Source organism: Giraffa tippelskirchi, chromosome 6 (genome assembly GCF_054371585.1).
Source record: "Giraffa tippelskirchi isolate mGirTip1 chromosome 6, T2T-mGirTip1v1.2.pri, whole genome shotgun sequence".
Classification (NCBI taxonomy): domain Eukaryota; kingdom Metazoa; phylum Chordata; class Mammalia; order Artiodactyla; family Giraffidae; genus Giraffa; species Giraffa tippelskirchi.
Genome location: NC_137280.1, coordinates 49621516 through 49643946, shown reverse-complemented (window position 1 = coordinate 49643946; position 22431 = coordinate 49621516). Strand labels below are relative to the sequence as shown.

The window sequence follows — 22431 nt, the reverse complement described above, 5'->3', positions numbered from 1 at the left end:
ATTAATCTGATTAAAAAATGGGCAGAGGACTTAAATAGACATTTTTTCAAAGAAAACATATAAATGGCCAATAGGTACATGAAAAAATTGTCAACTTCACTAATCATCTGGGAAATGCAAATCAAAACCACAGGAATGAGATATGACTTCATACCTGTTCAAATGACTATCATCAAGAAGACAAGAACTATGTGTTGTTGAGGATGTGAAGAAAAGGGAACCCTTATGCACTGTTTGTGGGAGTGTAAATTGGTGCAGCCACTGGGGAACAGTATGGAAATTCCTCAAAAAATGAAGAATAGAACCACTATGTGATCCAACAATCCTACTTCCGGGTGTATATCCAAAGGAAAAGAAAGCAGGTTATTGAAGAGATTTCTGTACTTCATGCTCATTGCAGCATTGTTCACAATAGCCCAGCCATGGAAACAATCCAAGTGTACATTGACGAATGAGGAAAGAAAAAGTTATGTAAATAAATAAGTAAGTGGATTTTCAGCCATAAAGAAGAGGGAAACCTTGTCTTTTGTGACAACACAGATGGACCTCAAGGGCATTATGTTAAGTAGAAGTCAGACAAAGAAAGTCAAATATTGTGTGATGTCATAAAAAAGCTGAGCTCAGAAGTAGGGAGTAGAATGGCGCTTACTAAGGGTTGTAGGGGAGAGGAAATGAGATGCTGGTCAAAGGGTACAAATTATAGTTGTAAGACAGTAAAGTCTGGGCATCTAATATACAGCCTGGTGGCTATAATTAATAGTACTGCACTGTGTACTTGAACGTTGTTAATAATAGATCTTAAATGTTACCATTACAAAAATGGTAATATGAGGAGATGGAGGTGTTAACTGATCTTATTGTAATAATTATTTTGTGATATACACATGTCAGATCACTCTCAGCAGTCTCAATGTCATGCCCATCAATTTTAAAAGCAATATATGTTTTACATATTTTACCTAATTGTTAGGAGAGACTATACTTTAAAATCTTAAGCTTCTGTTCCCTGGTTTTTATTTACTTTATTTTGTCCTATCATAGCGTTCCCTTCTATCAACTTTCCTTTTTACAAGGCCATTTTTATTCTCATCTCATTCCATCCTGATGCTCTCAAATTCTCTCCGCCAGTTCTTTCTCTTCCATGATGTCTATTTCAGGATTGCCGAGAGATTGACAAGTCCTTGAAATACCACTCGCCCATCTGCTTTCTTTCCCTTCTTTCATAGTTGGACCTAAATTTCACTCAAACACATCTTCCTAAATGCTTCATGGCTATGACAAACCTGACATGCTTATAACTGGCTCTTGTCTAAGTTTGTGCACCTGCCAACTTTAGGAAAAGTGCTGAAGTTACTATGTGTATGTACTTGTGTGTCTGTGCTGACACTAAAATGTTAGCTATGCTTCTCTCTAGATGCTGAGATACAGGTAATTATTTCTCCCTCCACTTCCTCCTCCTCTTCCTTCTTTGTGTCTATTTCTTTTACTCCTCCTCCTTCATTTTCCTCTTTTTTTTAAATTCTTCTCCTCCTTTCTCTTTGTCTTCTCCTTCCTCCACTAATTCAAACCTCATCTTTGGTTACAGTTTATACCAATGTGCTTCTAACAATGTTTTCATCTTCACCATCTGATGGGAGCAGTTCATGTTTTGTTAGTATCCCAGTACTGTGAACCCTGTAGCTGTTAACAGTTGATTTTTTTTAATTCTCATTTTCATCTTTGTTTTTTTCTAGCTTTATTGAGGTATACTTACAAAAACTGTATATATTTAAGGTATAAATATATGATGAGAGATCTAGAGACTAGAGATCTATTCAAGAAAATTAGAAATAACAAGAGACTATTTCATGCAAAGATGGGCACAATAAAGGACAGAAATACGAACCTAAGAGAAGCAGAAGATATTAAGAGAGGTGGCAAAAATACACAGAAGAACTATACAAAAAAGATCTTCATGACCCAGATAACCATGATAGTGTGATCACTCACCTGGAGCCAGACATCCTACAGTGCAAAGTCAAGAGGGCCTCAAGAAGCATCACTATGAGCAAAGCTAGTGGAGGTGATAGAATTCCAGCTGAGCTATTCCAAATCCTAAAAGACGATGCTGTGAAAGTGCTGCACTCAATATGCCAGCAAATTTGGAACATTCAGCAGTGGCCATGGGGCTGGAAAAGGTCAGTTTTCATTCCAATCCCAAAGAAAGGCAATGCTGAAGAATGTTCAAACTACTGCAAAAATGCACTCATCTCGCATGCTAGCAGAGTAATGCTCAAAATTCTCCAAGCCAGGCTTGAACAATATGTGAACCGATAACTTCCAGATGTTCAAGCTGGATTTAGAAAAGGCACAGGAACCAGAGATCAACTTGCCAACATCCATTGGATCATTGAAAAAGCAAGAGAATTGCAGAAGAATGTCTACTTCTGCTTCATTGATTATGCTAAAGCCTTGGACTGTGTGGATCACAACAAACTGGAAAATTCTTCAAGAGATGGGAACACCGGATCACCTTACCTGCCTCCTGAGAAATCTGTGTGCAGGTCAAGAAGCAAGAGTTAGAACTTGTCTTGGAACAACAAACTGTTTCCAAATTGGGAAAGGAATACATCAAGGCTGTATTCTGTCACTCTACTTATTTAACTTATATGCAGAGTACATCAAGCGAAATGCCAGGCTGGATGAAGCACAAGCTGGAATCAAGATTGCCAGGAGAAATATCAATAACTTCAGATATGCAGATGACACCACCCTTATGGCAGAAAGCTAACAGGAACTAAAGAGCCTCTTGATGAAAATGAAAGAAGAGAGTGAAAAAGTTGGCTTAAAATTCAACATTCAAAAAATGAAGATCATGGCATCTGGTCCCATCACCTCATGGCAAATAGATGGAGAAACAATGGAAACAGTGAGAGACTATTTTCTTGGGTTCCAAAATCACTGCAGATGGTGACTGCAGTCAAGAAATTAAAAGACGTTTTCTCCTTGGAAGAAAAGCTATGACCAACCTCGACAGCATATTAAAAAGCAGAGACATGACTTTCCTAACAAAGGTCCGTCTAGTCAAGGCTATGGTTTTTCCAGTAGTCATGTATGGATGTGAGAGTTGGACCGTTAAGAAAGCTGAGTGCCAAAGAATTGATGCTTTTGAACTGTGGTGTTGGAGAAGATTCTTGAGAATCACTTGGACTGCCAGGAGATCCAACCAGTCAATCCTAAAGGAAATCAGTCCTGAATACTCATTGGAAGGACTGATGCTAAAGCTAAAGCTCCAATACTTTGGCCACCTGATGCAAAGAACTGACTTATTAGAAAAGACCCTGATGCTGGGAAAGATTGAAGGCAGGAGGAGAAGGGGATGACAGAGGATGAGATGGTTAGATGGCATCACTGACTTGATGGACATGAGTTTGAGCAAGCTCCGGGAGTTGGTGATGGACAGGGAAGCCTGGCGTGCTACTGTCCATGGCGTCACAAAGAGTTGGACATGACTGAGTGACTCATGCCCATTTTTGCATGAAATGTTCCCTTCATATCTTTAATTTTCTGAAGAGATCTCTAGTCTTCCCCATTCTATTGTTTTCCTCTACTTCTTTGCATTGACCACGGAGGAGGGCTTTCTTATCTCTCGTTGCTGTTCTTTGGTACTCTGCATTCAGATGGATATCTTTCCTTTTCTCCTTTCCCTATTGCTTCTCTTCATTTCTCAGCTATTTGTAAGGCCTCCTCAGACAACCATGTTGCCTTTTTGCTCTTGTTTTTCTTGGGGATGATTTACAATGTTGTGTTAATTGCTGCTCAGTTACTATATAGCAGAGTGACACATTTATACATACATATGCATTATTTTTCATTATGGTTTTTCACAGGATATTGAATATAGTTCCCTGTGCTATACAGTAGGACCTTGTTGTATATCCATTGTATATATACTAGTTTACATCTGCTAATCCCAAACTCCCAATCCAGTCCTCTCCTAACCTCTCCCCTCTGGCAACCACCAGTCTATTCTCTCTTTGATTCTGTTTTTTTGTTTTTGTTTTTTTTCATAATTCCCCCTTCATTTCTGAAGGATAGCTTTACCAAGATAAAGTATTCTTGTTTGACATTTTTTTCCTTTAGCACTTTGAATATAGCATCCCATTCTCTCCTGGCCTGAAAGATTTCTCTTGACAAATCCTCTAATAGTTTTATGGAATTCCCTTACTCTTGCTACTTTAAAAATTCTCTCTTTATCTTTGATTTTAGGCAATTTTATTATAATATGTCTTGTCTTTTATTCTACTGTGTCTTAAAGATTATTCTGGGTTGAAATTTTGAAGTGACCAGTTAGCTTCAGAAAGTTGGATGTCTAAATCTCTCACCAAATTTGGGATACTCTTAGCCATTATTTCTTTAAATAAATTTTGTTCTTTCTCCCTCTGTTCTTTGTCTGGGACTCTGAGAATGGGTAGATTTTTTTCTTTCAATGGTATTCTATAATGCCCACAAAATTTCTTTACTCTTTTTCATTCTGAGTTCTCAGAAACCTGTCAGGAGCCTGGTTCCATGGGAGTTGGCTGGCTCAGTGATCAAGGGCCTGGGTTGGCTAAAGTCCATGGGGAGACAGGTGTCAGGGAGCTGCCTGGGGTCATGGAAGCCACCCAGAGCTGGGGTGGGCAGGGAACTGGCATTCGCTGAAACCACTTGGGGCTGCTGGAGCCAGCAGATGCTGGGGTGGGTCAAAGGCCTGGGTGTGTGGGAGCCGCTGGGACCTTGGTACCACAGAAGCCATCGGGAGTGCTGAGGCCCCTTGTGGTCCTGGGGCAACAGGGACTCACTGGGTTTTAGTGACGTGGAAGTCACTTTGGGCCAGGGGAGCTGCCTGGGGCTCCTGGAACCAGTGAACACTGGGATGAACCAGGGCCCAGGTTTGAGGGAGCCCACTGGACCCGCCTAGGGCCATGGGAATCAGTCTGGTGCTGGCCATAGGTCTGCTCAGTGGCATAGACCATCTAATGTCTTTTCATTGCTGGATTCAGGGTGAAGGTGCAGTCCCTCTATGAGACATGGTTGGCGTTCTCATGGCAGAGGGCAAGTGTACAAGGAGCTGTGCTTGTACAGCTTGTATGTGATTAAAAACTTCTGTATCAGTTCACACAGGCAGGCCTGGTGGGGAGGCAAGGGCATGCCGCCTCCTGCAGGGAGACACCACAAGGCTGCTGCTGCTGCTGCTAAGTCGCTTCAGTCGTGTCCGACTCTGCGACCCCATAGACGGCAGCCCACCAGGCTCTGCCGTCCCTGGGATTCTCCAGGCAAGAACACTGGAGTGGGTTGCCATTTCCTTCTCCAATGCATGAAAGTGAAAAGTAAAAGTGAAGCCGCTCAGTCGGGTCCGACTCTTTGCGACCCCATGGACTGCAGCCTACCAGGCTCCTCCGTCCATGGGATTTTCCAGGCAAGAGTACTGGAGTGGGTTGCCATTGCCTTCTCCACACCACAAGGCAAAAGTGTGTAATCTGCTCCTAGATAGATGTGTGTGTTTAGTCATGTCCAACTCTGTGCAACCCCATGGACTGTAGGTCCCCAGGTTCCTCTACCATGGGATTCTCCAGGCAAGAATACTGGAGTGGGTTGTCATGCCCTCCTCCAGGTGATCTTCCTGACCTAGGGATCAAACCCATGTCTCTTGCATCTCTTTCATTGGCAGACAGGTTCTTTACCACTTGTGCCACCTGGTAAGCCCTCACATGGCAGGAGAAAATAATTTGAGTAATAGTAAGAGGTCCATGTTAATAATCAGCTGGACCTTAGTTTTCTCATACTGGGCTTTGGGGTACTTGCGAGAATCATGAGAAGGAAAGAACTCTTCAATTGCAGATGTGGCAAAGACAAGAATTTGAAAGTGTCTCATGTCCATCTATTCCTTATTATATCATTTTACCCCTGAAATTAAAAGTGAATTCAATATTTAAATGTAAATATAATTAGAAATGCAAAGACTATAACAATATTAAAAATGCAAAGGGAATGCAAATATAAATTATGTAATTTACCTTTTTGACATATTTTGTCTACAGAGACTTGCGCTGACATAATTTCATCTTGTTTAGTTTGCAGATAAAAAGATAATCCCTGATACCATGTGAATTACATTCTGGAAAGCTCTACTGAACTGCTGTACGGGTGGAAAAATACAGCTGGGCTTCTTATTCACATTATCAACTAGCATTAAAGAAAATGGAAAAAAAAAACAAAACACTACAGTTTGACCTACCTAGGTCTTTCACCTCGATTGAGTTAGCAATTTACCCCTCAGCGTATTTTTCTCTAGATTGCTTCCTTAACCATCGAAAGATGAAGGGCACAGTCGGACTTCTGAAGGATGCTATCAGCAGCCCCTTCTTCATAGTAACCACGCTCTGTAACCAACTTCCCACTGACTCTGATTGCAAAGTCCAAGATATTAAGGTCTGAAAATGGAGGTTTTGAATTGAAAGGAAAAATCTCAATTTTAACTATAGTAGTGCGCTTTGGCTTTTTAACATAGTTCTCTTAAGAATCTTTTCCAGGAGCGTTTTCAGATTTGAAGTTACTTTTGTCTTAGTTCTTTCAGTAAAAGAAATAAGAATGCAAAGCTGACAGTGCTGTGAAGAATGATGTGAATAGGAATGCATTTGTCTAAGTGTAATCATTTCCCACTGTATGTCTTTTATCACCATTATGAAAATAATAATATCATATTACATGTTTGTGTTGATTACCGAGTTTAGGAATTAAGTCACTGGGTGACATGTTACCATCCTTTGCTGAAGACCAAACTCAAATCCTGCTCTCATTTAAGAGGCTTTTTCCAGTTACTCTAGTGCTCTGTGAACTCTCTAAACTGTGACTTTATTTTCTATCCTTCTCACAAAATCTGTTATGTATTCCACCAGATTGTACAATTCATAGGGCCAGGCCAGGCCTGACCTGTTCACCCTGTCTCAGCTTCCAGCACAGGCTTGGCAAGGTGGTTGGTTCTAAATCTCTATTCATTAAAGGAATGATGATGTTGACTTGCAGAGTCAAAAGTGCATCACTGCATCTGATTGCATTGTGAGTGTTGCTCTCTTCACAGGACTATGAGGTCTTTGTAGTCAAGGGTCATGTTTTACTTTTGTTTACATTCCATGGCACCTTGTGAACTGCTGGCTGGGCACAAACGGGCCCTTACGTGGTATTTGTTGAAATGGTTTTCCAAGTTCAGTTATGTTCGAGTCTTCCATGGTACCACCTCCTCAAGATTAAGTTTAGTCTTTTAATATAATATGGTTATGGGTACGTGCAACCAAGTATGGTGTGGTATTCTCATGTGCTTTTTGAGTACCTCATGGCACCTCACATCCGAGGGGTAGACTATTCAGATGAACTGAGCACTTAATTTTAACCATGACTTAGTCCTGCCCAGCCACGTTGACAAAAATCTCTAGCTACTTATAACCCAAATGAAATATCAAATAGGACAAATAAAAAAGTGGGAAGATTGATTAGTTAAGTGAGTAAAAATGACAGTGCTTCAAGAATACCCCATTGGCATCATGGACTCTTTTAAAGTAGAAAGAAGTCTGTAAGATGTTTGTAAGAGATCTAGGGCATCACCATGGAGAATACCCAACAGATCATGGACTCTGATGTCAGATGACCTTGGTTCCTGCCCTATCTCCTCCATGTTCCATTCGTTTGATCTCAGTTCAGTTCAGTCACCTAGTCATGTCCGACTCTTTGCGACCCCATGAACTGCAGCACACCAGGCTTCCCTGTCCATCACCAACTCCCAGAGTTTACTCAAACTCATGTCCATCGAGTCAGTGATGCCATCCAACCATCTCATCCTCTGTCGTCCCCTTCTTTTCCTGCCTACAGTCTTTCCTAGTGTCAGAGTCTTTTCCAATTAGTCAGTTCTTCGCATCAGGTGGCTAAAGTATTGGAGTTTCAGCTTCAGCGGTTAATTCCTCCAATAAATATTCAGGACTGATTTCCTTTAGGATTGACTGGTTTGATCTCCTGGCAATCCATGGGACTCTCAAGAATCTTCTCCAATACCACAGTTCAAAAGCATCAGTTCTTTGGCACTGAGCTTCCTTTTTTTTTTTTTTTGCTTTGTATTTATTTATTTATTTTTAATTTATTTTAATTGGAGGCTAATTACTTTACAATATTGTGGTGGTTTTTGCCATACATTCACATGAATCAGCCATGGGTGTACATGTGTTCCCCATCCTGACCCTCCCTCCCACCTCCCTCCCCATCCCATCTCTCAGGGTCATCCCAGTGCACCAGCCCTGAGCACCCTGTCTCATGCATCAAACCTGGATTGATAATCTATTTCACATATGATAATATACATGTTTCAATGCTGTTCTCTCAAATCATCCCACCCTCGCCTTCTCCAACAGAATCCAAAAGTCTGTTCTTTACATCTGTGTCTCTTTTGCTGTTTCACATATAGGGTCATCGTTACCATCTTTCTAAATTCCATATATATGTGTTAATACACTGTATTGGTGTTTTTCTTTCAACTTACTTTGCTCTGTATAATAGGCTCCAGTTTCATCCACCTCATTAGAACTGATTCAAATGCATTCTTTTAATAGCTGAATAATATTCCATTGTGTATATGTACCACAGCTTTCTTATCCATTCATCTGCTGATGGACATCTAGGTTGCTTCCATGTCCTGGCTATTGTAAACAGTGCTGCGATAAACATTGGGGTACACGTGTGTCTTTCAGTTCTGGTTTCCTCGGTGTGTATGCCCAGCAGTGGGATCGCTGGGTCATATGGCAGTTGTTTCCAGTTTTTTAAGGAATCTCCACACTGTTCTCCATAGTGGCTGTACTTGTTTGCATTCCCACCAACAGTGTAAGAGAGTTCCTTTTTCTCTGCACCCTCTCCAGCATTTATTGCTTGTAGACTTTTTGATAGCAGCCATTCTGACCAGTGTGAGATGGTACCTCATTGTGGTTTTAATTTGCATTTCTCTGATAATGAGTGATGTTGAGCATCTTTTCATATGTTTGTTAGCCATCTGTATGTCTTCTTTGGAGAAATGTCTGTTTAGTTCTTTAGCCCATTTTTTGATTAGGTCGTTTATTTTTCTGGAATTGAGCTGCAGGAGTTGCTTGTATATTTTTGAGATCAATTCTTTGTCAGTTGCTTCATTTGCTATTATTTTCTCCCATTCTGAAGGCTGTCTTTTCACCTTGCTTATAGTTACCTTCATTATGCAAAAGCTTCTAAGTTTAATTAGGTCCCATTTGTTTATTTTTGCTTTTATTTCCAATATTCTGGGAGGTGGGTCATAGAGGATCCTGCTATGATTTACATCAGAGAATGTTTTGCCTATGTTTTCCTCTAGGAGTTTTATAATTTCTGGTCTTATCTTTAGATCTTTAATCCATTTTGAATTTATTTTTGTGTATGGTGTTAGCAAGTGTTCTAGTTTCATTCTTTTACAAGTGTTTGGCCAGTTTTCCCAGCACCACTTGTTAAAGAGATTGTCTTTTCTTCATTGTATATTCTTGCCTCCTTTGTCAAAGATAAGGTGTCCATAGGTGCATGGATTTATCTCTGGGCTTTCTATTTTGTTCCATTGATCTATGTTTCTGTCTTTGTGCCAGTACCATACTGTCTTGATGACTGTAGCTTTGTAGGATAGCCTGAAGTCAGGCAGGTTGATTCCTCCAGTTCCATTCTTCTTTCTCAAGATTGCTTTGGCTATTTGAGGTTTTTTGTATTTCCATACAAATTGTGAAATTATTTGTTCTATTTCTCTGAAAAATACCGTTGGTAGCTTGATAGGGATTGCACTGAATCTATAGATTGCTTTGAGTAGTATACTCATTTTCACTATATTGATTCTTCCGATCCATAAACATGGTATATTTCTCCATCTATTTGTGTCATCTTTGATTTCTTTCATCAGTGTGTTATAGTTTTCTATATATAGGTCTTTCGTTTCTTTAGGTAGATTTATCCCTAAGTATTTTATCTTTTCGTTGCAATGGTGAATGGAATTGTTTCCTTAATTTCTCTTTCTGTTTTCTCATTGTTAGTGTATAGGAATGCAAGGGATTTCTGTGTGTTAATTTTATATCCTGCAATTTTACTATATTTACTGATTACCTCTAGTAATTTTCTGGTGGAGTCTTTAGGGTTTTCTATGTAGAGGATCATGTCATCTGCAAACAGTGAGAGTTTTACTTATTCTTTTCCAATCTGGATTCCTTTTATTTCTTTTTCTTCTCTGATTGCTGTGGCTAAGACTTCCAAAACTATGTTGAATAGTAGTGGTGAGAGTGGGCACCCTTGTCTTGTTCCCGACTTTAGGGAAAATGCTTTCAATTTTTCACCATTGAGGATAATGTTTGCTGTGGGTTTATCATATATGGCTTTTAGTATGTTGAAGTATGTTCCTTCTATGCCTACTTTCTGGAGTGTTTTTATCATAAATGGATGTTGAATTTTGTCAAAGGCTTTCTCTGAATTGAGATAATCATATGGTTTTTATCTTTCAATTTGTTAATGTGGTGTATCACATTGATTGATTTGCAAATATTGAAGAATCCTTGCATGCCTGAGATAAAGCCTGCTTGGTCATGATGTATGATCTTTTTAATATGTTGTTGGATTCTGTTTGCTAGAATTTTGTTAAGGATTTTTGCATCTATGTTCATCAGTGATATTAGCCTGTAGTTTTCTTTTTTTGTGGCATCTTTGTCTGGTTTTGGTATTGGGGTGATGGTGGCCTCATAGAATGAGTTTGGAACTTTACTTTCTTCTGCAATTTTCTGGAAGAGTTTGAGTAGTATAGGTGTTAGCTCTTCTCTGAAATTTTTTGTAGAATTCAGCTGTGAAGCCATGTGGTCCTGGGCTTTTGTTTGTTGGAAGATTTCTGATTATAGTTTTGATTTCTGTGTTTATGATGGGTCTGTTGTTAAGATTTTCTATTTCTTCCTGGTTCAGTTTTGGAAAGTTATACTTTTCTAAGAATTTGTCCATTTTATTGGCATATAGTTGCTGGTAGTATTCTCTTATGATCCTTTGCATTTCTGTGTTGTCTGTTGTGATTTCTCCATTTTCATTTCTAATTTTGTTGATTTGATTCTTCTCCCTTTTTTTCTTGATGAGTCTGGCTAATGGTTTGTCTGTTTTATTTATCTTCTCAAAGAACCAGCTTTTAGCTTTGTTGATTTGGCTATGGCTCAGCTTTCTTTATAGACCAACTCTCACATGCTTGTTTGCTTCAAATTCATCATCTCTAAAATGTGATAGTAACTGCATCTACCTCATAGGGTTGTTGTGAGTCTTACATGAGATAAATATAGGGAAAATGCTTAGCATAGTACTAGGGAGAGTAAGCACCTATTGGATTAAGTTATTATCTGCTGTTGCTGTTGTTTTTACATATTGAACACACATCAGGAGGCTGCAGTGACTAAGGCATAGCATTAAGAGTTCATTCATATGGCTACTAGTCATTTTTTAGAATGACCGTTTACTAAACATTTAGATACTATGTAAAATATTAAATTCATTATCTCAATACTTAAAAGAACTCTTTTACAAGTGTGGAAATTGAGACTTAGGCAGGTCAAATGATTTGAACCCTAGTCATCCAGCAGGGCTTCCCTGGTGGTTCAGATGGAAAAGAATCTACCTGCAGTGAAGAAGACCAGGGTTTGATCCCTGGATGGGGAAGATCCCCTCGAGAAGGGAATGGCAACTCACTCCAGTATTCTTGCCTAGAGAATTCCATGGATAGAGGCTCCTGGGAGGTGACAGTCCATGGGGTCATAAAGAGTCAGACACAGCTGAGCAACTAACACTTTGACTTTCAGTCACCCAGTAAGTACTTAGAAGACTCAAGAATCAAACACAGCTCTCCCAGCTAATTCTGCTGTTTACACCCTCTTATGGGAAACACCCCCAAAGTGGTGTAATAAGGGATCAACAACAATACTATTGAGAGATAAGCATCTTTAGGAAAGGCAATTCTTTTCAGGGCAGCAGCTATTGTGGAAAATTCCATTAGGAAGGTTATACTGGATGAGCAGAATTGTAAGAGAAATCCAGATAGAATTTTAACTTAAACTATATGAACTTGCCACGTTTGTATGTCAATAAAAGTCGTAAGTTGTTAATTTTACATAACTTCACCTAAAATAATTTGTGGCAGTGTTGATGACTTGGGCCAAGTTTAAAAAATAAGGAGTTTCAGTCCTCTCCCAGGCTCCCTGTTTTCAAACAAGGGGTCTTGAATGTTTGAGAGAAGACAGTCAGGCATGTGACCAGATTAGGGTCCAGGGGTTCTGGGAAAAGGAGCATTAATCTTTAATGGGATGAAGCTCAAGAATAAATTACTAATGCCATGATTGTCACTGTCTGGCAATTTTAAGTCATTTTAACATCTTTTTATTTTTAAGTAATTTATGTAAGTGTTAAACAAATGATGTAATTAAAACTGTAAGGAACAAGAAGGGCAGTGGAGATGTTTCCGCAGAGCTACTTAAGGTTTTCATGAAACATTATAGCATGAATCTGAAAATGCAGCATTCGTTATTTCCAGAAGGAGCGTGTGTCAGACACAAGTAACACGGCAGCCATCCCCTTCTTCAAATTTGCCAAGCAGGTTTCCTTAACATCAAAGTATAAGAATTTTGCTCTACATGTTAAAAGGATGACTTTGCACTTTTTGATGGAAAAACAGAGACCAAAGAGGGATCTTTAAAGACTATAAATACCTCCACTTCTGGAATGCTATTCTCTGTTTTGCTGACCTTTGTGATAATTTATCCTGAGAGATAACACATCTGAATGGCCCCCTTGTTCTGTACAGGCACAGCCTGTGTTTCAGGGAGAATCCTTCAGAAGGAAAGGAGGGTGGTATTATTCACAAGAGACTTGTAATACAAGGCTGTTCCCACCCTGCCTCTGACAGGCTCCCAGGACCCTCAAACTCCCCTAAAGAACCTGTATTCTATTTCTAGAAACTTCTGGAGATGAGAAGAGAGTGCTATCTATTGACGTTATTAAATACTAGACAATAGACCAGATCCCTTATGTGCTTTATTTCTTTTAACCACTCAACAACATTATTCTTATTACCACTGTTTTATTATTATTATTCTACATACATGAACCTGAGGCTTAGGGGGAGAAAAAAAAGAGGCCTAAGGTTGGTGGCTCAGTGACAAAGAGTCCACCTGGCAGTGCACGAAACGCTGGTTCAATCCCTGGGTCAGGAAGATCTCCTGGAGAAGGAAATGGCAATCCACTCCAACATTCTTGTCTGGAGAATTCCATGGACAGAGGAGCCTGGCGGGCTACAGTCCACTGGGTCGCAAAGAGTCAGACGTGATTGAGTGACTAAACAACAAAAGGTCTCGTCATTTAATCCGAGCCCTGGTTCTTACTAACCCTAAAGCCTATTTGCTCTTCTGTGCATCATGGTGTCCTGTAGTCAGATATCTCTCTCAGTTCATCGGTCACAGTGTTTAATAATTTTTCTACCAGCCTCGTCCCCATAAAGCAGTGATTCTCAACTGGGGATGGTTTTGCCATTAGAGGACTTTTGGGTGGTCACCACTGGTGGGGGCGCTGCTGGCATCTAGTTGGTAAATGCAGGAATGCTGTCGTATGTTCCCCAAGGCACAGGACAGCCTCGGAAACAAAGGATCACCCAACTCACACAGCCAGGGAGGGCCAAGGTCGAGCTGCCCTGTCCTAAATCTTATGTGCTTCCTAATCCTCCAACTCATCCCCATGTTTCCTTGCTCTGGAAATTTTTTGTCTAGTTGCTGACAACCCACTTTGATTTCTAGACAGTTAGAAAAACTGAATAATTAATGTAATCTTCCCTTTATCAAGCTTTCATTAATATCTGCCTATAAAGGTGATTAGCCAGACACTACACACTGCTTAGATCTTGTTGCCTTCTATTGTAAACTTGCAACCATAGGCAGACTTTTTTCCTAAAGCAGGAAGAGAAGCCAGCAGGGTTGCTAAACTTCTGTGCCATCAGTAGCAAAGTGGGACAGGGTAAAGTTTTCAGGTGAAGAAGGAGAGCCCAGGGAGCGAGGTCAGTGTCATGACCCCCCACCCCCACCCCCCCGCCCTGCCCTCCCCAGAGGCAAGGAAAGTCATCACCTTCTCCCAGCTCAAGGCACTGTAGCCACAGGAAGAGGCTGGATTTCAGAACAGCACCTTGCAGGAAAGAATTTGTCCTGGAGGCTGTGCAAGGCAGGAAGGCACCACTCATGTAGTGTCAATACATACATGCTTCAGTGTTTCTTTTGCAGCTGGTTTTTGGTTTAGCTGATGAACACTCCTGCAAATGATCTGAACTGTCCCTTCTTTGACTTTGTTTTGCCCGTGTCAACATAGCTACAGCCCACAGTCATTCAGTTATCCTCTCTGCACTTGCAACCTCCTTAATCATTATGCGTTCTTTAAAGAAAAAGCTGATACTTCCTGTTCTTTGCAAAAGAGCTTTAGTTGGGATAGACAGTCACAATCCTTTTCGGAAAAATAACTCTATAGGTTTCCACAGGGCTCGAGGCAAGCATAATTTATGGAAAGACAAACTTCCCAAATCCTGAATTCTTGAGATTTCAAAATTCCCTAAATTGTAGCTTTAATGTTAAGAATACAATCCGAGGCTTCGCCTGATTGCAGTATCTCCAAGTGGCCACAAGAGGGCGTGTGAGGCACACAGTCCTCTTTGGAGCTAGGCTTCCAGAAACCACTTTACCACAGAGGAGCCCCATCTGTAGCTTCCTGCACTGGAGCAGGTGGAACGGATCCTTAGAACAATCACTTACACGTCTTTTTTAAACATGCTTTCTACACAGAAGAGGGAGAAAGGGAAGGTTCTGAAGTTTGCATGAGGTCTTCTGTCCTGCGTTTCCAAGCAGCGTCTGGAGCGGCTCAGCCCGTCCGCTCACGCAGGCTTGGCGCCGTTTGATTTAGTTAGAACGCTCACCTCTGCCAGAAAAGGTTAGGGCTCCTGGGCTGAGACTTGGGGTTTGAATAGAATAAGTCCTTCCAAGCTTGAGAGATTTTTCCGCGTGGTTCCTTTCTGTCAAAAAGGAGCGTGTGGATGATTTAGTTTGCCTTTGGCGTTTTGAAAAGAAATCGGCACTCTTTTTTTTCCCTCAAAATAGCAAAGAATGAGGGAAGACAGAAGCCCAGCTTCCAGCTTCCCACTCCTTAAATCCATCCATTACATTAGGGCTAACTCTTGGTGGTGTTGGTTCTATGAGTTTTGGCAACTATATAAAGACAAAGAATCCGCCCGCAATGCAGGAGACCGAGGTTTGATCCCTGGGCCTGGAAAATCCCCTGAAGAAGGGAATGGTTACCCACTTCAATATTCTTGCCTGGGAAATCCAGGGACAGAGGAGCCTGGTGGGCTACAGTTTGTGGGGTGAGTGACTGACACGCACACACATCCACCATTATATCATACGGAATAGTTTCACCACATTGGAACTCCTTATGCTCCAATCTATTCATCCTTTGCTACCTCTCACCCAACGCCTGGCAATCACTGATCTTTTTACTGTCTCCGTATAACTGAGCAAACCCTATGGGACCTTCCTGAGACAGACTGTTCCTTGCTCCCTACCATGTCCTGTGCCTGCCTGCCTCTTATTTGTAGAATAACTTTAGCTTCCTAGGCCTTCTCCAAGTTTCAAAGAATAAATGCAGAAACAGAGGAAAACAGTCAAGTAAGATAAAATAATAATGGTTTAGCCATTAGAGCTGTAGATAATATTCTGAGTCATATCCTTTGAGCCGTTTTGCAGATAAGGAAGCCCCTTCCAGGGTGAGGAAGTTATCAGTATGCCGCCCACAGGCTCATAGACCCCAGACCAGCTGGAACCAGAAGGCTGATGATGTTGACTCCTGATTGCCTCACGACCAGCCAATCAGAAGAATGTCCATGAATTGATAACACACCTCCCACCTCTCTCCCTCACTGTGTCTTTAAAAATCTTTCTCTGAAAGCCATCAGCGAGTTTGGGTTTGGGGCATTAGCTACCTGGATTCCTTGCTGCAATAAACACTGCACTTTCTTTAACCACAAGCTGGTGTCAGTAGATTGGTTTTACTGTGCACTGGTGACTGGACCCAAGTTTGGCTCGGTAACATGCATAGTTTTGCCTTTTCCAGAATGTCATCTAGTTAGAACTGTACTGTCTATGCACTATAGTATGCAGCTTTCTCAGATTGCCTTCTTCCTCTTAGCAATATGCATTTAAGGTCCTTCCACATTTTCATCTACTTATCTTGTTATTCACCTTCACCTCTTTGTGTCCATCTATCAAAGGGCATCTTGGTTGCTTCCAGGTTTTGGCAATTATGAATAATCTTTTATAAAACATTCATGTGCAGTTTTTTTTTTTTTCTTTGGTGTGTGTGTGTGTGTGTGTGTGTATGTGAGTTTTCAGGCTGAGGCAAATAACAGCAATGAGATGTAAAAAAGTATTAACCACTTGAAATCTAGGACTGTTTTGTGTCTCTTGCATCTTGTATTGAAGTTGGTATCAAGCAGCTAAGATCATCATGCCTTTAACAGAAACATTCCTTGCAACGTGTGCTTTTTTTTTCCCCCTAGGTTGATGTTGGCTAGGATGCTCTCTCCACCGACTGGGAGGCTGGGGTGGAGCTGAAGTGTTTCTCTTTTGATCGGTCTTCTCCTTTGCCTCCACCTGGACTTCTTTCCAGCCTGCAGATCCAGGTAAGCCTTTTTATTATCGAGATGAGCGTCACTCCAGTGTTCTAATGTGGGTCGTTCTCCGTCTATCTTTTTCTTTCTCCAGCCCACACTTACCAAGCCCAGCTCCCACTGTGGTCTATACATTTATGTCTCTTTCGAATTATATCTGTATCTATTCAATTTCCCTTCCTAGATTAAAAACTGCCATCTTCTTTTCCGACTTCCAGAATATTATTTGGTGCCTGTAAGAGATATTTTGTAAGCATTTACCTTCAGCACAAGACATTGTCAATGTGGTTTCAGTTAAAAACGATTTGACCAATCAGCTTCTATATCCTATAGCAGGAAAGAGGCAGACTCCTAAGAAGCTCTGAGGGTAACAATAGCTAACATATTTTAATATTTAGTATGTATCAAGCTCAATGCAAGCACTTTCACATAAATTATCTCGCTTATGCTTATAAAACTCCCCATTTATTATTATCACTCCCATTTTATAAACAAGGAGACTACACCGTGGTGACATTAAATAACTTGCTTGAGGACCTTTGCAAATGAATCAAGTTTCAAAATTGTACATCAGGGCCTGTGGCGAACAAAAAACCAAACACATTTTAATTTAACTCATCTGTCATAGTGAATTGTGTAGTATGAGTCCTCATCAATATCAATGTGTACGTCTGTGTTTATTTGACCAGTGTCTGTCTCCCCCGAGACTGTAAGCTCAGTGAGGACAAGGATCCTTTTGTTCTGTGTGTCTCCAGTACTCAGAAAATTCCTGACCCAGTTTTTGTATTCCAGTTAGTGAATGACTTCAGTTCTCCTATGGGGCAACTGGTTCATCTCCTGATGCACAATCATGATGTAAGAATAAGGTGTTTTGGAAGCTGGACATGGGCACTCTTCATCATCACCATTTCCTGTAACGATGGTCCCACAGCCTCATCTTTTATTCTCTAGATTAATTTCTGGCATAGATCTTTGATAGAGAAAAAGTGCCATAATATACAAGAGAAAAGATAACTGGGTCCAACAAAGCACAGATTCTAATTAATTTGTACTGTCTTATCAAGTATCTAGAAATTTATTCTAGAAACCTGACCACCTTTAATGCCTGGTGGTTGTCAAGATGACATTTTGTGCCCCTCTGTGGCTCATCAGTTAGAACTCAGGAAGGAAGAGTGTATGTCCCCGCTGTGCCTCTGAACACAGATGGCTCTTAGAGATCTGAGTGCTGTCAGAAACGGCAGTGGAAACAAAAACAGACTGTGTCATCTTCCTCTTTTCATGATCATTTGCTTTTGCCCTTGATTTCCTATTGCTTAGAGGTTCAAGTTTCAACTTTTTTTAACCTGGCATTCAAGAAATTCAGTTTTGTGACCCTACTTTATACAGTCACCTCTGTGTAATAGTCTGCAGTAGGGACTTGAGTCTGTGGAAGTGGATTCTGCTGTCTCTTTCATATGTCAGGGTCATTAGAGTCTTCACTTTGCTCAGACAGCATGATTTGCTCAGTGCTGTATCCATATTTTCTCTCATTCCTCAGAACTGGGATTAAACATGGCTTTCTGCTTTCTTCTGATGACTTTAATGTATACTGTGGTTGTGATAGTTTAGTCACGTGGCTAAGGGTTCAAATTCTGAAGTCAGATGTAGGTTGACACAAGGCTTCATTATTTGCTAATTGGGTCATTTTGAGGCAGTTACTAACTTCTCTAAGCCCCGTCTCCTCATCTGCAAAATGTGAATAGATAAAATTACTGTACAGAATTGTTACGAAAGTTAGTGAACTTTTGCATGTAGAATGTTTTGAATAATCCAATCCTAGACACTTAATAAGTACTTTGAACTCAGTTGAATTTGAGGACAACATGAAGTTAAAGGAAGAAATAACAGCTTTGACATACGCTCCTTTAGTCGAGTTTGCATAATGTTTGAATTCATCACTGCAGAGAACGCAAGAGGAGGACTGCTCTATTAGTGGTGGTGATGGAGTGCAGATTTTGTGTTCAATTTTAGAAATGTGAAGTTGATAAAAGTTTAGGACAGTCAAGAAGAAGCAAGCAGGCAGTAGGATTCATAGGTCTGGCAACCACAGAGAGACCTGGACTGGAGATGTCAGTTTCCAAGTTCCCTTTGTTTGGGAGATAACCTCCATCATAAGTATGTATGGGATCATCTAGAAAGAGAGCATAGAGTGTAAAAAGGAGAGGACCCAGGAACAAGGTTGAAAGATCTCATGCAGGTTTGCTTACAGGCTGTTAAGAAGATGATTAGCTTGGGGCGGAAGTAGAAGAATGTGTAGGAAGATGGTAGCAATGGTAGTGCTGAATCCCTAGTGCAGGAGGATGTTTTAAGGAGGTTGGCATTGTCTGATGTTGTCAAATGGTTCTGGGGAACTGAATAAGCTGGGCATTAAAATAATAACCATTGTGTTATCTCCGGGAGGCCACCGTTGACATTTATGGGAGCTACTGGAGAGCTGTTTGGAGTGGATTAGGAGAGGATGGGAAATAAAGAGACTGAGACACTGGGTAAAGAAAACAACGAAATGAAATATGTCTGTGTCAGGGAAAAATAGAGAAAGGGTCAGTATTCAGAATTGAATGGGGGCTCAGCTGATTTTTGTTAAAGGGAGAGATTTAAGCATGTTTAAAAGACGACAGAAAGGATGTAGGTCTTTTATGGGTTGAATGGTCCTCCCAAAACTTGTGTGTTGGAGTTCTAACTCCCAGTATCTCAGAATGTGACCTTATTTGGAGATAGGTTCATTGAAAATGTGATTAGTTAAGTGAAGATGAGGTCACAGTGGAGTAAGATGGCCCTAATGCAAGATCAAACCAGTCAACCCTAAAGGAAATCAACCCTGAATATTCACTGGAAGGGCTGATGCTGAAGCTGAAGCTCCAGTACTTTGGCCACCTGATACGAAGAGCCGACTCATATTTTGGCCACCTGATGCGAAGAAGCCAACTCATCTTTTCTGCTGGGAAAGACTGAGGGCAGAAAGAGAAGAGGGTTGCAGAGGAAGAGATGGTTAGATAGCATCACCGACTCTATGGACATGAGTTTGAGCAAACTCTAGGAGATAGTGAAGGACAGGGGAGCCTGGTGTGCTGCAGTCCATGGGGTCGCAAAGAGTCAGACACGACTTAGCGATTGAACAACAACAATCCAATATGACTGTTGTCCTTATACAAAGTGGAAATTTGGAGAGATGTACATAGGGGAACACTATGTGAAGATGGAGACAGAAATCAGAGTAATGCTTCTGCAAGCCAAGGAATGCCTGAGGTTGCCAGCAAACCACCAGAAGTCAGGTGAGGAACATAATTCAAAACCTTTAGAAGGAGTCAACTTGGCTGACACTTTCTGATTTCTGGTTTCCAGAGCTGTGAGACAACAAATTTCTATGTTACCCAGTCTGTGGTGCTTTGTGAAGGCAACCCTAGCAAACTAATAAAAGATTTCAGGAAAAAAGAGAGATATACAAAGGATAGTTGATAGTGTAAGTTCCTCAGAAGATAAGTGGGAATGGGATTCAAGTTGATCAGAAAGTTGATGGAATGTGTGAGAAGTGAGTCAGCCTGTGGGCTTGCTCTTGAAAAGGTGATGGATTTCCCATCTTACAGCTTCTGTTTTCTTTGTAAAGGAGGAGGAGAGATCATGTGATAAAAGTAAAGGAATTAATGTGGGAGCTTTGAGGACTTTTGTGAGGCCAGCCATTGCATCTCATCTAATTGGCTGATCCCTGTGTTGTGTGACTCTCTTCAGTGACGCTCGGCTGTAGGATGAGTCACGCATAAGTGCAGAGCTGGACCACCTGGGGTTGGGCCAGAAGGAAACGTCATCAAAATGAGATTCAGTGGAAGCTGAGCCAACAGAAGTAAAGTGTTTGGTTTAAAGGATAGAGTTGGTGATTTGAAGAAAGTAAAGGTGTCGTGATGAGTTCGAAGAATGTCTACAGTGGGAGAAATTGCATACGTCAGTGGAGGAGAAATGTGGAGGTGGAACAGGTGGGTGATGACAAAGTTCAAGACATGACTCTTGCAGTGGCTGGACTGGGGCAGAGAAAGGGCATAAGACAGCATAAGAGAGCCTACACCACAGTGTGGGCTAGATTTAGTTACTTATTCAATAGAGAATAATTGAAGGCCTACTCTTGGCTGGGAACTGCTCTAGTACTGGGAATAAAACCGTAAAGAAAGTAGACATAAATTTCTACCTTGAAGAGCTTCCAGTGGGAAGAGCTAAACAATAAAATATGCAATATGTCAGACTGTGAGAGTGCAGTGGTAAAGCTAAAGCTGGGGTACAGGATGGGTGTTTTGTCTGTGGATGTATTGCCATTTTAAGAAAGGTGGTCAGAGATGAAAGAGATGAACTTCTTGATAAGGCAGTATTTGAGTAGAGACCCAGAGCAGGTAAAGAAACAAGCTCTGTGTCTGTCTGGAAGAACATTTCAGACAAAGAGAACAGCCAAATGAAAAGGGCTGACTCCATAATTGCTGTAAGGTCTCCCACTGACTCCTTCAGAGAGTCATATAAATGAGTCTCCTTCAGAGTGTTTCTCAGCATTTCTGTGGGTGTCCTTGCAGGCATCCTCACAGATGGCCTGTGCTCTTTTGGACACAGCTGGCTGCCCTGTGGTGCTGTCACAAGTCCCACTGGCCTTGAGAGGGGGTCCTTCCGGTCTTGGGTCCAGAGGGCTGTGTCCTTGCTCTGCCCCATGCAGCTGCAGGACCTGAAGACAGCTGACTCACGGACGGACTCCCCATCAGCACCTCCTCCTCTGCACGGCCGCCATTGCCACCTCTGACTTCAGACCACAGGGACTCCCGTTTCCCACAGGCTGGCGGTTAGGGCAGGTGGTACCCACTGTGGGGAACCAGATATCCCTCCAGAGAGAGAGGCCCCCAGCCAAGTCTCATCTCATTTCTGCTCCGGAGCAGTCACGTGGCATGTTGGTTGTCATTGCTTTTTCTGGGAGAGAACAGATATGGTTTTGTTTTTCAAAGAAAAAAGTCAAGGTGGCTCAGTGGAAAGAATCTGCCTGCCAATGCAGGAGACATGGGTTCGGTCCCTGGGTTGGGGAAGATCCCCTGAGGAGGAAATGACAACCCACTACAGTATTCTTGCCTGGAAAAATCCCATGGACAGAGGAACCTGACGGGCTACAGTCCATGGGGTCACAGAGTCAGACATGAATGAACACACACACACACACACAATCTGACAGTGGATTATATCTCATAGTCTAGATTGTTTGGTCATATTCACTGTTACCTCTTTACCTGTGGGGGGGAAAGTCAAATGCGTTTAGCTCTCTTTGAAGGACAGTAGTCAGTTTCGTGGGTGATGGAGGTTTTATTGTGTATTCCACATCATTCCCTGGTGGCTCAAACGGTAAAGAATCCGCCTACAATGCAGAAGACCTGGGTTCAGTCCCTGGGTTGGGAAGATCCCCTGGAGAAGGGAACAGCTACCCATTCCAGTGTTCTGGCCTGGAGAATTCCATGGACAGAGAAGCCTGGCGGGTTACTGTCCATGGGGTGGCAAAGAGTCGGACATTACTGAGCGACTTTCACTTTCACTTTCCACATCATTGAAGGGCTGGGGCTATGCTGGAGCATCGAGTTGAGAGGGCAATGCCAGGTTATGTATATTGATGTTTATGAATTAACAAT

At 41.4% G+C, this 22431-nt stretch overlaps 2 long non-coding RNA genes across 2 annotated transcripts in view; one reads left to right on the top strand and one right to left on the bottom strand.

Annotated features, from left to right (window-relative positions):
* The window catches only part of LOC145511297 (uncharacterized), a 107577-nt gene that overhangs the window by 44869 nt on the left and 40277 nt on the right, over positions 1-22431 (top strand). Inside the window, exon 2 of the long non-coding RNA XR_014057750.1 lies at positions 16643-16765. This is a non-coding gene — a long non-coding RNA (uncharacterized LOC145511297). The remainder of the gene's footprint in view (positions 1-16642; positions 16766-22431) is intronic.
* On the bottom strand, positions 17332-21963 carry LOC145511299 (uncharacterized). The gene is made up of 2 exons (XR_014057752.1): positions 21884-21963; positions 17332-21727 (listed from the first exon to the last, which is right to left on the bottom strand). It is a non-coding gene; the product is annotated as an uncharacterized LOC145511299 (long non-coding RNA).